An 8,372-nucleotide genomic window follows, 5' to 3' on the forward strand; every position below is an offset into this window, starting at 1 on the left:
AGAAAGAGGTTTATATACAAGAGTAGTTGAATATTGAGAAAATATCTCGGCCCAGTCCAGATCAAGTCCATAAGTCCGATATTAGCCCATATGTTCAATAACAATCTGTAAAGTCCTCTTCAGACTCACAACACAAATAATGATGCCGAATGCAGGAAGATCACAGGCCAGTGGGTTGGAAGTCTTCTGGATCCAGTGGCATTAGGTTGTGTTCTTTATAGAAGCAAATCAGAGGAACCTGAGGAGACCTCACCGTGTCAGTACCAATGGCCAACCTTCTAGCAGTTACATTAAGTTGGATTCACTAGAGAAGTTGTATGTGTTTGTACATAGAAAAATTTATATCCAGAAATGGCTGAGACAGAAATTAGTGAGTCCAGTCTGGTTTAAGTCAGGCTTCTCCTGACTCGTGTTATCTGTGGAAGCCGACAGGAAGTAGGGAGATGAAACAGGGGCAAGGGTAGAGGCAGGCTATGGTGTGGAATGGGGCCGGGGCTGCACAGGTTGGTGGATGCAGCGGTAAATTCATTTGAGTTTGGCTGAATGAATCCACTGTTGGTAGGCCCCTGACATCTCCTGGGATTGGCAGGCAAGCAATGGGAGATTGAAGAACCAGATACACAATCTAAGGGTCAACGTGAACTCCACTCTGCTCTGTCTCACTCTTATAGGAAAAGTCATATCTCCAAGAAGGTGTCATTAGGCTTCGATCTGATTGGTACTTTGGGCTCCACCCCTACCTTCAACCAAGAGTGTCAAGTTGACATAGATTCTAACCATCACAGCAGTCTACTACTTCTTAGCCATTAATGTAAAGTCTCCTTACATTGAATAAATGTGCAGAAATTGATTTTTTTAAAAGATCATTGACCAAGAATATCCCCAAATCCAAAATTACATACAATGGCTACATTTGTCAACTGAGACAAGGGGCCCTGGGTAACAAGTTCATGTAAGAAGTTAAGAGAATATCTGGGGGGAAAGCTAGAAGCAAGAAGGATTTTGGACCCTGACAGTAAATTAGGCTTAGATCAAATAGGGTTCAAACACTGGAGAGGGAAAAGGTAAATAAAGAACGCCCAATCAGAGACAGACTCTTAGTAAGCACTGGCAAAGTGACTTTCTGAAAATGAGATGCGCTCTCTAAACTGGCTTTCTTTCCATCTCCTGTTAATAGTCCAAGAAAATCCAACTCATTCAAATATGAGGAATACAAATATAGTATCCATTCAAATATACAAGTCAAATATGAAACAAAATTTCCTTAGAAGATAAAACTTTACCAGAAATGATCATAAAACAAATGATGTTTATAACCCAATATTCCAACATCAATTTTTAAAAGTTAATGGAGCAATCATGACTATGAAGTAAAATTACCATCAGCTGCTCCACAGACGAAACCTTCCTAATGCCGCGGCCCTTTCATACAGTTCCTCATGTGTTGGTGATCTCCTAACCATAAAATTATTCTCCTTGCTACTTCATCACTGTCATTTTGCTACTGCCATGAATCGGGTGACCCCTGTGAAGGGGTCATTCAACCCCGAAAGGGTGGTGACCCACAGGTTGAGAACTGCTGTTCTAAAGATTTACAGTCTTGTAAACCCTATGTAGGGTTGGTATGATGTGGATTGCAAATCACCTCAATGGCAGTGTGTTGGGTTAATAAATATAAATATGAAATTGGTGGTTCAGGAGTAGTATTCTCATCTTTTATTCAGGAGAACTAGGCTTAATTCCTGGTCAGTGAACCTCGGACATAGGCCCGGTGGAGTGTTGCATGTTGCCATGATGCAAAATTTTACAGGAGCTTCCAGATTGTGATGGGCTAGGTGAATCACCTGACATATATTGATGAAAACCAGCCAATGAAAGCCCTGTGGACCACAGCAGTCTGATTCACAGTCTGACCAGGAGAGTACTGGACCAGGCACCTTTTCATTCTGTTGTGCATGAGGACCCTAAGAGTCGGAGGCCGACTGATTATCAATTAACAACAACAATGAATATAAAACGCAGGGAGCTAGACATTAGCTTTTCTTTTTTAAGAAAATTGATTAATGCCCATTTTTTATAACATACCAGGAAACCTGGTGGCATAATGGTTATGCATTGCGCTGCTATCTGCAAGGTCAGCAGTTCAAAATCACCAGGAGCTCCTCCGGCATTTCTACTTGAGTAAAGGGTTGGTCTCAGAGGGGCAGTTCTAAGTGTCCGTTCCGAAGTGTCGCTATGCTTTGGCATCGACTCGATGGCAGTGAGTTTGTTTTTAATAATATAGTCAGAAAATGGATTATTTTGGCATTTTGGAAATGTGCAATAAATAATTAACCTGACCCAATGATGATCAAATCCTGGTTAAAAAAAAAAATCCAGACAAAAAAAGTTGAACTTCTGGTAGCAATGCTCTTTAGTTATACACTGTTGCCCAGAAAGTAACATTTTATACAACTCAATGGATGTATAATTGAAAACTCCACATTAAGAGCTTCCCTGGACTCTGGCCTATGTGCTCTCTCCATTGGCTGATTTTAAAATCTGTACCCTGTTACTATATATTAACCACAATTATAACACTTCTAGTGAGTTTTGTGGATCTTTCTAGTGAATTAGCAAATCCAAGGGTAATCTTGGAAACCCCTGAATTCTGCAGTTGATGTCAATCCAAGAAATAATAATCCAAGAAACTGGTATAAAGGATAATGTGCCATAAAGATTAGAAAGAGGGTTATTAGCAACCTGCATGTGCAGATGAGACCAACCTTGCTTGCTGACAGGGAAGAGGACTTGAAGCAATTATAGATGAAGATCAAAAGTCTTCAATATGGATTACAACTCAATATTTTTTAAAAATCTTCACAATTGGACCTATAAGCAACATCATGATAAACGGATAAAAGATTGACATTGTTAAGGACTTATTTTACTTGGATTCATAATCAATGCTCCTGGACACCAGTCAAGAAATTAAAGGACAAATTGCATTGGGTTTTTAGTATTAATGAGCAAGGATGTCACTTTGAGGCGGAGGTACCCTGGCCCCAAACCATGTATTTTTACTCACCTCATATGCATGTGAATGCTAGACAATGAATAAGAGAGACTGGAGATGTGATCTACGGTTTTGGCAAATTGTATTGCCAGAAGAACAAACAAATCTGGCTTGGAGGTATAGTCAAATGCTCATACAAGTGAAGATGGTGATGTTTGGGTAGGATCCGGACCATGCAGCCGCTTCCCCCAGCTCTCCCGAAAGATAGCCTGCTGGACTGTGCAGCCCCTACACCCGCCTCTCCAGGCCAGAGCTGGACTATGCAGTCCCTGCCTCCAGCATTCCAAGGAGCTTATCTCTCCGGGCCGGGTCTGTACAGCCCCTTCCCTGTGTTCAGGAGGATTTACTCACAGACCACATCCTGACGCAGACCCTGCAACTGCACCCCCAGAAGGCCTCCCTCCCTCTTATCAGCACATAGGTCCTCGGCGCAAGTCCTACATATGTCCCACCACCTCACTACCAGGCACGACTTCCCTGACCAAACTTGTTGGGTTGCGGAACTCGTCCGGGAGCTTTTCCTCACCTTAATAAAGCCTCTCTATACTTCTCATTCCTGACTGCGCCTTGTCTCCTTCTGCGCCTCCATCTCCAACCTCTCATCTTGGTTCCGAAACCTGGGACAACAGGAGGGGTCTCTGTGCTGCCCCAGCCTTCCTCTGGCCGGTGCGTAGCCCCGTCTTCCATTTTCAACCTCTCAGGTGAGACTTAGTCACCCCTACCTTGGACATATTATTAGGAGGGGCAAGTGCCTGGAGAAGGACACCATGTGTGCTAAAGATGGTCAGTGATAAAGAGGAAGACTTTCAATGAGATGAATTGATCCAGTAGCTACAACACTGGGTTCAAATAGCTAGATGATGAGTATGACCCAGGTCTGGGCACTGTTGTGCTTTGCTGAACATGGGGCTCCTATGTGTCAGAACATCTCACAACAACCAGAACCCCAAATTAGATCAAGTCACATTAAACACAATTCAAATTAAACCATAAAGACTTGAAAATAAATCTATTTTAAAACATAGTAAAATAATACAAATAAGTGAAAAATAAAATTTACGAATAAAATGCCAACAGCACAGAGATATGTCACATTTGCTTATGACCCAACTCCCATTTTCAAATATCCATGGAAACATGAGTACACTAATTAAATCTTCTGCAAGTCTAGCCCCCCAATCTTTTAGTTAGTACCTTAACTCTATATTCCTAGATCCTGATTCTTTTCCCCACATTTAAGATTTTGTATCTCTTATGTTAGATTCTTTGGGCTTTAATTATTTTTCTGATCTTATAACAGTGAAGAGATTGTCCCATACTCTCATACTTTCTCTAAGGATATTTAGACCTAGGTGCTCCTCTATTTCCCTTTAATTCACATTAATCCTGATGTCTATCATCTTAGTTTGCACTACATATCTTTCTAGTTTGTCTTTTCTCTAGTTTGAAATCTCTCTTCTCAAGAGGCCAGATGTTCTCCTAAGGAATACTTTCTTTTCATTCAGTGTAATCAGTCTGTCTTCCTTTCATCTGGTTTATTCTTCCCTCACCCCTGTTCTGAAAATAAGACAATAGTGTACTTTTCAAACTACCCTACCTCTTCCAAACTTGATTGGCAGACACTTTGCTAATATTTTGTTACCTTTTTAGTTTTTGGTTCTGTAATAATTTCATTGAGGTTTTGTTTTTTTAATCTCAATCCAAAAACAATGGAATAGCCTTATAACAAGAGCTCCCATTATTACTTATTAATAAAAACCTACTCCCAACATATGAATGAAGCTACAACTTGAGTGTTACTGAATAAAGCCATTATCTAGACATATGGGATTAACAAATTCAATTCCTACTTGATCATGAGTGATCAAGAGTCTGTGGACCAGATACATGAACCTAGGAGATTAGTATTGTTACAATATTCTTCCTTTATCCTCTATTCACTGCCATTGAGTCAATGCTGACTCATAGTGACCCTTGAGCGTTCCCGAGACTGAACTGTTTATGGGAGTAGAAGGCCTAATCTGTCTCCCAAAGACCTGCTGGTGGTTTTGCACTGCTTACCTTGAAGATTGAAGCCCAATGTGTAATGAAGAACATAAATATACAAATGGATGGAATTTAGATATGCGAGGGGGTAGCCCCCCCAAACCGGATTTCCCCCTCCCCCCAAAAGCTTTGTATTTAAAAAAAAATTTTTTTTAACAAAACAACCTTATCACCTTCAAAGTACTCTCTGTTACACTTAATATATTTGTCAAATATGCAATTTCATTTTTGGAAACATTTTTCAAACTCATCTCTTTGAATGGCTGACAGCACCTCCCTTGTTTTTTTCTTCACCTCTTCTATGTCATCAAGTCACTGTCCTTTCATGTCCCCCTTCATTTGAAGAAACAATAAGAAGTTGCATGGAGTGAGTAAGGTGCAAGGGGCAAGAGAGGCATGCTGTTGTTTGCCAAAAACTGGCACAATGAGATGGCTGTGTGAGTAGGTGCACTGTCATGGTGGTAAAACCAGTTCCCCATCTGCCACAAATCAGGCCTTTTTTGTCACACAATGCTATGCAATCTTTTCTGAACTTCTAAATAGAAAGTTTGATTCACATTCTGATCTAGTGGAACAAACTCCAAATGCACTGAGTCATCATTTTTGTCCATTTGGGAAGTTGACAGACGTCCAGAACAAGGTTTGTCACAATTGACATTTTACCTTCTTTGGAACAAGAAAATCACTCGTACACTTGAGTGTTTCCCATAGCGCTGTCCTGGTAAGCTGTGTTTAACAACACAACAGTTCTTATGGCACCCCGCCCTCTCCCCACAGGCAGGGAACAAAATTTCACAGCCACACGCTGTTCTCTTAAATTGACCATCACAAAAAAATGAGGTTCGAGCGAAATCTTCTTGGTTCTTGATATACTTGACTTTTGATAAAAATCTGGGCATTTTCCTACTGTTGTGAGACATTAGTCTTATTTAAACCTTGTGTTTTAAGTGGGCTGAGTTCCAAGTCTGAGATATAGAAGGGAAACAAAAAAAACCCTCCAACTATAATGTTCCTCAGTTCTGCTTTCTTCTCTTCACTTTTCAGAATCTTATGTTTTCTTGTTTTTTTTAAACACATATATATATTATACAGAGCTTTTAATTATACTAAAGTATACTAAGGAAAAGGTTTCAGTTATACTAAAGTATACTAAGGAAAAGGTTTCAGTTATACTAAAGTATACTAAGGAAAAGGTTTCAGTTATACTAAAGTATACTAAGGAAAATATTTCAGTTATACTAAAGTATGCTAAGGAAAAGGGTTCAGTTATACTAACGTATACTAAGGAAAAGGGTTCAGTTACACTAAAGTATACTAAGGAAAAGGGTTCAGTTATACTAAAGTATGCTAAGGAAAAGGGTTCAGTTATACTAAAGTATACTAAGGAAAAGTGCATTTAGTTAGTCTAGCTGGAAGAGTATACAATTAAAAATTTTAATTTATCTTTTAAATATTACTCTTTCTCAAGTAGTATCATTTGATTGAATCACACAACAAAAACAATGATTTTTGACAGTTTTGTTGGCATATAATTTACATAGCATACAATTCAATAGTTCAATCATAACAAGAAAATTTTTCAACCATCACCACATTCAGTTTTGGAACATTTTATTTGTTATTGTACTCATCATTATTAGCTCCCCATCCTACCCAACCTCCCAGTCATACTCCCAGTGAATCATTAGTCCAATTAGTCTCTATAGATTTACCTATACTGGATTTCATATACAGAAAATCATTAAAAAACAAAAACCCTAACAATAACAAAGAAAAACAGAAACTTCAATAGAAAGCAGAAAATATTAAAAATTAGACCACATTTTAAATGTCTCAAAAAGGAAAGCAAATAATAAAATCCCAAATTTCAACCCAATGCACCTACAACAATCTACCCTCTGATGCATTCTGCATGATAGCAGGGCCATTTACATCACTGGTCTAAGGTGACGGGAAGTCAGTAGAGGCTTAATCCAAATGTATTTCCTTCACCTTTTTTTAAAAAAATTGGAATGACTTTAAAATATGTTGAAAGGAAGATCAAGTGATAAGATACTACATTTCAACCTAACTATATCTGCCACAATGAACCCAATTCTGACAACAAGGTCATTCACAACCTTCAACTATGGTCAGAAGGGGTTCACAAGAGGCTAAATCCATGTGTGGACTCTGCAAATGAATTTTGGGATTCCATTGTCATTCATAGCTTTCTACAAGCCAGGTATTCACAACTTAAACTCTGGTAGCATTCCCTCCTTCAGATGTGGATTTTATTATTTGCAATCCTTGGATCACACAGGCTGGTGTGCTTCTTCCATGTGGACTTAGTTGATGGCTGCTTATTCAGAGACAAGCGTTTAAGACCCCAGAAGCTATTCTTTCTGATTGCTGGGCACCATCTAGTTTCTTTACCACCCTTTGCTATAGCATCTATATCAGTGATCTCTTCATGAAGGCAAACATCAAGCAAGGCCATGTCTTAAGAACTAATTGTTTTTAGATTGGGGCTAGAGCTAAGTGCAAGCCCCAAATCCATTCATATACCTATGGTTTATATGTTTCTGGTTCACCTTAGAGACACTAGTGTCCTTTTATTTTAGAGAACATTATCAACCATCCCCCTGAGGCATCACTGCCACTGCCATTGAGTCAATGCTGATTCATAGAAACCCTATGGGACAGGGTATAACTGCCTGTGCGTTTCCGAGAATGTAAATCTTTATAGCAGCAGAAAGCCTTATCCTTCTCCCAAGGAGCTGGCTTGTGGCTAAGAACCGCCGACTTTGTGCTTAGCAGCCCAAGTCATAACCATTATACATTGATAGTGCCATTAGTTATAGATTTTAAAACACTGTTGAGAAAAGGGTATTATACAAGTATAGGTCAGGTATAAACCACAATGCATTAATGGTTGACTTTTCTTTTTCTGCCACTTCTTTCGACATAAAGCGTTTTTTTTAATCGTTTTATTAAGGGCTCATACAACTCTTATCACAATCCATACATACATCAAATGTGTAAAGCACATTTGTACATTCATTGTTATTCTCAAAACCTTTGCTCTCCACCTGAGCCCCTGGCATCAGCTCATTTTTTCCCCTCCCTCCCCGCTCCATGAACCTTTGATAATTTATAAATGATGATTGTCATATTTTGCCCTGTCTGATGGCTCCCCTCACCCACTCTTCTGTTGTCCATCCCCCAGGGAGAAGGTCATATGTAGATCCTTGTAATTGGTTCCCCCTTTCCAACCCACCCTCCCAGTATC

At 39.4% G+C, this 8,372-nt stretch overlaps 1 protein-coding gene across 1 annotated transcript in view; it reads right to left on the reverse strand.

Moving 5' to 3' along the window:
• The window catches only part of SAP30 (Sin3A associated protein 30), a 45,263-nt gene that overhangs the window by 14,298 nt on the left and 22,593 nt on the right, over positions 1-8,372 (reverse strand). The gene's annotated exons all lie outside the window — the stretch shown is intronic.

The sequence above is a fragment of the Echinops telfairi genome, unplaced genomic scaffold (assembly GCF_000313985.2).
Source record: "Echinops telfairi isolate 266 unplaced genomic scaffold, ASM31398v2 ScPeMD7_9;HRSCAF=40, whole genome shotgun sequence".
NCBI lineage: Eukaryota > Metazoa > Chordata > Mammalia > Afrosoricida > Tenrecidae > Echinops > Echinops telfairi.